The following is a 10,194-nucleotide window of genomic DNA, read 5'->3' on the forward strand; positions in this document are numbered from 1 at the left end:
CTTTAAGCTTTATCAAATGGATGTAAAGAGTGCTTTTCTAAATGGGGTCATTAATGACGAGGTCTATGTATCTCACCCTCCCGAATTTGAAAACGTTGATTATCCTGATTATGTTTATAAACTTAAGCGTGCCTTGTATGGTCTAAAACAATCTCCTAGAGCTTGGTACGAGAGGCTTAGTAATTTCTTGATTAATCAAGGTTTCTCAAGAGGGAAAGTTGATACCACCCTATTCATTAAGAGACATGAAAAGCATTCCATATTAGTTCAAGTGTATGTTGATGATATTATCTTTGGGTCTACTAACATGACTCTTGTAAAGGAGTTTTCTAAGCTTATGCAGGGAGAATTTGAGATGAGCATGATGGGTGAGCTAAACTACTTTCTTGGACTCCAAATAAAGCAACTAAAAGAAGGCACGTTTGTGAGTCAAACTAAGTATTGTCAAGAGCTCATCAAAATTTTTGACATGGCAAAGTCCAAGGCCATTGACACTCCTATGCCTATCGCGGTAAATCTTGATCGGGATGAACTTGGTAAGCCGGTTGATGTAAAAAGGTATAGAGGTATGATAGGCTCCCTACTTTACCTTACCGCTTCTCGTCCCGATATTATGTTTAGTGTTTGTATGTGTGAAAGATACCAATCATGTCCTAAGGAGTCTCACTTAAAAGCCGTTAAGCGCATACTTAGGTATCTTGTCGGTACAACTAAGCATGGCTTATGGTTCTCCAAAGGTAGTGATTGCTCTTTGGTTGGATTTCCTGATTCCGACTTTGTCGGGTGCAAATTGGATAGGAAAAGCACTAGTGGAACATGTCACTTCTTTTCAAATTCCTTGGTTAGTTGGCATAGCAAGAAACAAGTGTCCGTTGCTTTGTCAACCGCCGAGGCGGAATATGTGGCGTCCGGTAATTGTTGTGCTCAAATACTATGGCTCAAGCAAGAGTTACTTGACTTCAATGTCAAGCTTGATCATATTCCTATCTTTTGTGATAACACAAGTGCTATAAATTTAACCAAAAATCCGGTCTTGCACTCTCGCACTAAACACATAGAAATTCGACACCATTTCCTTAGAGATCATGTTGAGAAGGGTGACGTAGTGTTTGAGCACGTTAATAGCAAAAATCAACTTGCCGACATCTTTACAAAACCACTAGCTACCGAGCCCTTCTTTCACATCCGTAGGGAACTTGGGGTCCTTGATATATCGGATAGGTTGCAACTATGAGTAGTTGCATGTGCTTTATTTATTACTATTATCTATGTTCTCACAAATATATTGAAGTGTTTATTCAAAGATATGTGAGGGCATGTTTCTCCATCTCCCATGCGTAAAGGTAATATCGTTTCAACCTTAGATTCACATCATGCTAATATATCAATATGGTAAAGTTGAAATTTGTTCATAAGTATGTTTGTTTTGTGCATAATTGGGTTGTGACATACATACATTCATTGCATCTAGCCAAATTTTGAAACTTGCAAAACATAGGTCGACCTACTCAAAGAATTTTTTTTAAAATCTGAGGCTAATGCGTCGACGCATCACCTGCATAGGTCGACGCATCGTTCACAGAATTTAAAAATTAGGTTACATTTAAAAAAGGGGGCTCAAGGTAAATCATTCTCTCCTCTTCCTTCTTGTGCCGTCGACCTCCACACCAGAGAACCCTAACACTTCCATCTAATACTCCATCAATCTCCTCCTAATCATTCATCAATGGCTTCCCACAAATCCTCAAGAAAGAGAGCAAGCAGAGGGGACTCCTCTTCTCAACCACAACCTGAAATAGAGGATGCTCTATCTCTTATTCTCGATGCTCTTGTTGAATGCTACTCAGCACACTTCAACAAAAGAAAGGTAAGCAAGCAATTCATGCTATTCACGGGAACCTTGCGAAGACTTCATCTACAACCGGTGATCGATTTGCTTGAAGTTCAAAAACTAGGTGCTTTTCTTGAACTGAGTCATGATTATAATGAGGATTTAGTTCGGATTTTCTATAATGGGATGGAAGGACACTTCCAAGGTAGTTCGTTCAACTTTCAGATGGGTACAACCACTTACGCCATTACCGACAGCACTTGGAGGCATGTTGGTTTGTTGTCGTTAAGTGGGAATGTTGTCACGGTAACTGACACCAACGTATTGACTCAGTTTGACTACAATGTTGCACTGAACAACATGTTGAGGCGCCCTCGTGCTGACCATATCGTTCAAAGCAATCTGTTCCCTCAGACGGATACCACAGGTTTACTGAACATACTTGATAGAATCCTACAGTGGATTGTGGCACGAATTATCCGACCTAAGCAAGGCGGATACTCTCGTGTTGACCAACAAGAAGTGTATCTACTTTGGTTGATCAAAAACATAATTCCGGTGAATTGGCCTGATTTTATAGTGAAGCGGATGTTTGAGTTGAAGGAATCAAGAAGAGGCACCGCTATTGGATATGCATATTTCATCCAATGGGTGCTTAATAAGGTAAATATTTCGTCTCAACGGCTTCCCAAGAAGTCCATCTCATTCGACCAAGAATTCACAAAGAAAATCTTGAACATGATGGGATTCTCCTACAATCAAGCCACGAGTACCTATAGAGCTATTTTACGAGGAAACAATCCTGACCTAAACCGAGAAGATGAGGATGATATGAATATTGATGAAGGGGAAGACAATGAAGGTGAAGATGAAGATGAAGATGTGGGTGCTGAAAATGCTGGCTCTAATGTTGCAAATTTGATTGAGGCTATGCGTCTCCAACAAATTGAGAATCAGAATTTGATGAATGAGCGCCTTACTACCTTGACCACTCGTGTCACTGAGCAAGGTGCCCAATTTACGGCCTATTCCACAATTCAAGCGCAACGGTACAACATACTCTATGGTATGATCGATGCTCAGAGCAACCAACTCTCTTCCTTCACAAACGCCTTTATGCAACACTATCCATTCCCTCAAGTTCATGTAGCTCAACCACCACCTCCGGACCAAGAGAGACATGAAGATGATGATGCCTAGTGTCCTCTTTTCATGCATAAACCTTTTACATCTTTTCATGAACAATTTAAGTGTTTTTGTGTTTTTATTTTTATGTTATGCTGAACAAAATTCTTCCGTACTATGTGTTTGTGTAAGAATATTAATTGAGCTATGTGCTCATTGTGTGTTTGGTTATTTATGTTATGTTGCCTTTTAAATTTCGTCATTAAGAATTATTTTATATGAATGATTGCTTTGTGATTATGATTGCAAAAGGGCTTAGTAATGATCAAACTTGAATGATGTTATCCCACCATGTATGTATAATATTGCTTGTCTCTTTTTGATGTTGTCAAAGGGGGAAAAATGAGTGAATTAGCAAGCTACAGTAAACACATGCACCAAGACAGGGGGAGAATGTAGAAAGGGGGAGCAAGCACTTTGTTTTAAGCAATGCCTCGACAAAAACTCACAAGTTTTGCCATCATCAAAAAGGGGGGGTATGTGAGGGCAATGGTGTAGTTTTCATGATGTCAAAACATTGTGAATTAACTACAATCAGCATGGAATCATAGAAATCAAATGGATGCAACAAAGACAAGCACTTTTGGCTACAAGACACCAATAGGTCGACTCACACATACTATAGGTCGACCTACTGCAAGCATTTTGTGAAGGATTTCAGGTAAAGGCAGAATGCATCGACGCATTGCCTCCTCAGGTCGACGCATGGGATTTTGGAGGAATCTCAGGTATGCGCACGCCGACCCTTCAGGTCGACGCATCAAATTTCGGTTACTCAAGTGCAAGAACAAAATGCGTCGACGGATTGATGGCTTAGGTCGACGCATGGTATTTTGAGGAACTCACGGGAATGCGAACGCCGACCCTTCAGGCCGACGCAAGTGTCACACTTAGTTCATTCTCACGATCAAAACTCTCAACAGGTCGACCTATGCAGGGGAGCAGGTCGAACTATCGCTTCTCACACTAGTTTTTGCTGTGTTCTAATTGGCCTATGCAAAGGGTGTGGTATAAATATCCAATTGATCATTCTAAAGCATTTTTAACAAGAAACGTGAAAGATATACTCAAGCTTCTTCTCATCTTCAACCTTTCGCTTATTGATCGAAAATCACACATAATCATCTTTTTCGATTGGAGTAAGGAACGTGTGTTGATAAGGTTCGACGGTAGACATTTGTCTTGTTCGAGATTCGACGGTAGACATTTATCTTGTTCGAGTGAAGATTGTTGAGGGTGTTTCTTGTATAAAACCTTAGGGTTTTTCCTTCTTCATCAAAGATTTGGTACGAAGGTTTTTGACGATTGATTCGCTTTGGTAATCAATTCAGCCGTGCATAAGGGAATGAGGGATTGAAGATCCGCTCAACAAATTTGCTACAACCGGAGGATTGAAAAAGGAACGATCGGGGTCTTGATCCGTGTGAAGATCATTGACATTGACTTGATTCAACTTGAATCAAGGGGAGGATCGAATTGTACTCAATTTTACTGCATATGTGTAGTTGGTGATTGGTAAATTCTATCCTTGTTAAATATTTTGCACTCAAATAAAACTTTCCTAATTTCATTTGAAATTAGGGGCAGAAGTACTCCTGCGAGGACGATAGAGGAACTGCCTTAACAAATCTCGTGTTCTTTATCGTTCTTTCTTCCATCTTGTTTCTATTCGTTTTGTTAAATTTCCATTGTTGGAAAAAAATTAAGGTTTGGTAAATATCGATCACCAAGTGTTCGATAAAATTCCTCAATCAATTTTGGTTCAAATTTTAGTGTAAACGTTCATTGTGAGTAATATACTATCAAGTGTGAAATTGACGTAATTGATAAATTCGTTAAAACGTAATTCATTATTCGCCGATTTTCATCCGTTCGGTTTAGTGCCCATATCCGGTCCCCGATAACGTAATCGCTCGGAGACGATTAAGTGATTCAGGGAAGTCACATTTCAAAAGCTAAAGTTTTCTTAAGTCGGAAAAAGGCGGTCTATTCACCCCCCCTCTAGACCATTCCTATCGTCTAACACGAAGTTCTGCCGGTTCCACAAAGGCCACGGGCATAACACAGAAGACTGCATCCACCTGAAGGACGCAATAGAGATATTAATCCGAGAAGGACACCTGAAGCAATACGCGAAGAAGCAAGAGGCCACCAAAGAAGCCAAGCCGGTCACCGAGGAAAAGCCAGCGGAAGATACACCCGCCATGCAAGTGGCCATGAGTATCACCAGACCAGAGGACTTTTACCTCCCCGATTGGGCCAGGATGTCTTCCATTCCCTCTCCTCACAGCCCATGGGATATTTTCCCTTCCGCCATGGTCATATCTGGGGGAGGATTCAGCAAACTCACCGTCAGATCCGTAAAACAGAAATTCGACAAGCTAATTTCAGCAAGTTCGAGCAAAGCCGCTACTCTCGACCTCGCCAAGGGCCGCTCATCTTCCATATCTTTCTACAAAGAGGAACTGCCCGCGGAGTACCCAACGCGACCATTCCCCTCCTTATCCGGGCTCGAATGGCCAACTTTGACGTGCGCCGCATATTGGTCGATCAAGGGAGTTCGGTGGACATTATGTACTCCCAGCTATTCAAAACACTGCAACTAAACGACAACCACCTCACCCCATACGTAGGATCAGACCTACAGGGTTTCAACGGCATGGTGACAAAACCATGGGGATTCTTTGAGCTTATCGTTTCGATTGGGTCGGCAGAAACCGCGAGGGCCGTCAAAGTCCAATTCCTAGTCATCGATTGCCCCTCGATCTACTAATGCATCTTAGGACGTCCGACACTGGCCGAACTGATCGCAGTCCCTTCAATCGTGCATCTCAAACTCATTTACTACACAGCCAAAGGAAAAGTCTCTACACTCAATGGCGACATCGAAGCGGCCAGAAGGTGTTTCGAAGCCTCTGCCAAAGGCCTCAGCTCTATAAAAGAAGCCGCTCAGGACAAAGCAGCACCCAGCGCAGGTCCCGAGCCCAACAAATCTATATCTCGCATCGACACCATCGACCTGGACAACCGCTTCCATAAAGAATCCGAAAGAAAAGCTGAGGCGAAGGCACTAGAGGAAGGTCTCCGTCCAGTCCCCGACGGGGACTTCGAGCTGATAGCCCTCGGTGATGACCCGACCAGAGGAGTCAAGATCGGTACTGACTTGCCCGAACTGGCCAGGAGACAACTCAAGGCCTGCCTCAGGGAAAATGCCGACCTCTTCGCATGGAACGCGACTGAGATGCCTGGCCTCGACCCAGAAGTAGCATGCCACCACTTGACGATCGACCCCGCGTGCAAGGCCGTCGCCTAAAGGAGAAGAAAGTAGTCCCCGGAGAAAACGGTTGCAGCCGAACTAGCTGTTAGGGACCTCTTAGAGGCTAATTTCATATCGGAAGGCAAGTACACTACTTGGCTCTCCGATGTTGTACTTGTAAAGAAATATAATGGAAAATGGCGCATGTGCATTGACTATACCAACCTTAATAGGGCTTGTCCCAAAGACGCTTATCCTCTGCCTAGCATAGATAAACTAGTCGATAATTCCGCGGGCTTCAAACTGTTATCATTTATGGACGCATATTCTGGGTATAACCAAATACTCATGTCTAAAACTGACAAAAAATACACGGCTTTCATGACCGAGTCGGGCAACTACTACTATAACGTGATGCCCTTCGGTTTAAAAAACGCTGGAGCTACATACCAACGAATGATGAACAAAGTGTTCCGGGCGGAGATCGGAGACATGCTCGAAGTCTACATGGACGATATGATCGTCAAGTCCCAAGAGGAAACCGACCATGCCGCTCACGTCAAAAAGGTCTTTGAACAAGCCCGGAAGTGCAAAATGAGGTTTAACCCCGAAAAAGGCACCTTCGGAGTCCGAGCAGGAAAATTCCTCGGTTTTTACCTAACGGAACGAGGGATCGAGGCAAACCCGGACAAATGCAGAGCCTTTTCAGAGTTCCCAACGCCAAAATCCAAGAAATCCATCCAATCCCTAAACGGCATGCTCACATCACTATCCAGATTCGTAGCCAAATCGGCCCAGCATGCCCTCCCACTTTTCAAACTCCTCCGTAAAGAAAAAACTTTCGAGTGGACGGACGAATGCAAATGCACCCTTGCCCATCTCAAGCAAGCCCTCTTGCGCCCAACCGTGCTCTCGAGGCCCGAAGCCAGGGAAATCCTCTATCTCTATCTTGCTATCGCAACCGAGGCCGTCAGCTCCGCCCTCATCAGAGAAACCCCGGACGGCCAAAGGCCCATTTACTTCATGAGCAAAGCGCTCCAAGGCCCCGAGATCATGTACCAGCAGATCGAGAAAGTCGCCCTCGCACTGATCACAGCAGCCAGAAGGCTAAGGCACTACTTCTTGGCGCACACTATAGTCGTGTGCACTGAACAACCCATAAAGTAGTTATTATGGCGTCCCGACATGGCCGGAAGAATGCTCCGCTGGTCCCTATAACTCTCAGAATTCGACATAAAGTACGAGGGAAGAAAAGTACTTAAAGCACAGGTCCTAGCGGACTTCATAGCCGAAATGGCCTTCCCCGACACAACGACAAGTAACGCCCGCAAATGGACCTTGTACGTAGACGGGGCTTCCAGCTCGTCCGGGAGCGGAGCAAACATCATTTTGGAGAACGGAGAAGGGACACTAACAGAAGTATCGCTATCACTCTCTTTCCCTATCTCTAATAACCAAGCAGAATACAAAGCACTGCTCGCAGGACTACGTCTCGCCGACGACCTAGAGGCCGAGGAGATCGAAGTATTCACCGAATCCCAACTGGTAGCTTCACACATTTCGGGTGAATATCAAGTCAAAAGCGACCATCTCGCCGAATACCTGAACCTCGTGCGTGAAAAGATGGCCCGGTTCAAAAGTGCCAAGGTAAAGCATATCCCGAGAGAGCATTATTCTCAGGCAGACATTCTATCCAAACTCGCCAGCACGAGGAAGAAAGGGGGCAATAAGTCCGTAATCCAAGAGATACTACCCAGACCCAGCACCGAACCTCCGGTCGGGCTAACGCTTGTTAGCGCGATCGGAGACGCGTCTTGCTGGATGACTCCCGTTTACAACTACCAAACGAGCGATCTCCTGCCGAGTGACCCTAAAGAGGCCTCCGTGATTAGGAGAAGAGCCTGCTCGTACGTCCTGGTCGAGAATCGACTCTACCGACGAGGGTTCTCCATACCCCTCCTTAAGTGCGTCGATAAGGGCACAGCCCCCCACATACTCCGAGAAATACACGAAGGAATCAACTCCCAACACTTGGGAGGAAGATCCCTCGCCAGGAAAGCGCTCCGAGCTGGATACTACTGGCCCACCATGCAGCACAGCGCGAAAGAATACGTAAAGAAATGTCACAAGTGCCAACGCTTCGGGGACATGCACCTCGCACCCCCAACGAACTCAAGTCTCTATCATCTCCCTGTCCATTCGCATGGTGGGGCATGGACCTCCTCGGCCCATTCGTGACCGGGAGAAATCAGAACAAATACCTCATAGTCGCGGTCGACTACTTCACCAAATGGATAGAGGCCGAGCCATTGGCCAAAATCACATCTCTAAACGTACTACGTTTCTACAAAAGAAATATCCTCGCCCAGTTCGGAGTGCCCCTAGCCATCATCACCGACAACGGCACCCAGTTCACCGACGGGCGTTTCCAAGAGTTCGTCACGAGATTAGGAACTAAGCAACACTTCGCGTCGGTCGAACACCCCCAGACGAACGGGTAAGCTGAGGCCGCTAACCGAGTCATTCTGAGGGGCCTCAAAAGAAGACTAGACGAAATCAAAAAGGGATGGGTCGAAGAGCTACACAGCATCCTCTGGGCCTACCGCACCACCCCCCATTCCACTATCGGGGAGACTCCTTTTCGACTTACATACGGGACGGAAGCCGTCATCCCCGTCGAAGTACATGTGCCCACCAGGCGCGTCGAGGAACCCCTCGAGACAGAAGACAACCTCGAGGCGATTAGGGAAGAGCTAGACCTGGTCGAAGAAATCCGAAGAGGAGCCGCTCTGCGCGAAGCTTCACTCAAACAAAAAATCGCTTTGAGACATGACGCAAAGGTCATCAAACAAGAATTTGAGATAGACAACTTAGTGCTTAAAAGAAACCACAAGGATTCCCGCGAGGGCAAACTAGGGGCAAACTAGGAAGGCCTCTATCGTGTCCGGGCAAAGACCGAAAATGGGGCATACTGTTTGGAAAACTTGCAGGGAGAAGAACTCGCTCGACCTTGGAACGCTGAAAAGCTCAAGCAATATTACAGCTAAACGCAGGTGCAGCCCGGGTACACGCCGAACACCTCCTGATGAAACAAAAAGACAGAAGCCCGCTCTCTTAATCGAGAAAACTCCTTGTCCTTAGGGGGCACGAATATCGAGAATTCCCGTCATAAACAAGTACCATGACGGCAGAACACCCCGCTCGCGAGGGGACCGTTCACGCCATGAGGCTCGGAACTCAACACAATGAGGCCTGAGACTCACCCTCGCCAGGCACATGTCCCCGGCCATCGACCACAGTTCCACACACTTCGCGATCAATACATTACAGTCGAGCAAATCTCCTAATTAAGCAAAAACAAATATGCACGCGAAAATTATAGCAACAACAGTACTTTATTCATCATCCACAAAAGGCATTACAAAATACACACATCAAACAAAGAAAAATGCATCATTCTGCCCGACGTGCGAACTCCTCCGAATGAAGATACTGATACCAGTCCTCATCCCACTCAGTCTCGGAACCATCGGCGTTGGTCACAACCCTCACGCCTGAAGACTGAGCCTGTGTGTCCAGGATGCGGGCCTCCTGAGTACAGGAAGCAGATCCAGAAGAAGCCTTCTCCTTCTTCTCCTTTACCTCCTTCATTCCACGAGAACATGAAGTTGAAAAAACCTTTTTTCCCTTAGCGCCACCCATTCCTGCGTAAAAATGAAAAAGGAAAGGCCCATAAGACCTCTTTTTATAGAAAAAGAAAGGGGACAGAAACGCTTGGGAAACAGACAAGACTTTAAAAGACAAAGACGTTGGAAACCAGCGACACGCCGTCCAAGGAGTCAGAACGCATGCACACAGACTTCAAAAAAACGGGCACAATAAAGGTGTTAAAAATAAAGTACTTGCAAATTAAAACGGACAT

The sequence above is a fragment of the Vicia villosa genome, unplaced genomic scaffold (genome assembly GCF_029867415.1).
Source record: "Vicia villosa cultivar HV-30 ecotype Madison, WI unplaced genomic scaffold, Vvil1.0 ctg.002007F_1_1, whole genome shotgun sequence".
Lineage (NCBI taxonomy): Eukaryota > Viridiplantae > Streptophyta > Magnoliopsida > Fabales > Fabaceae > Vicia > Vicia villosa.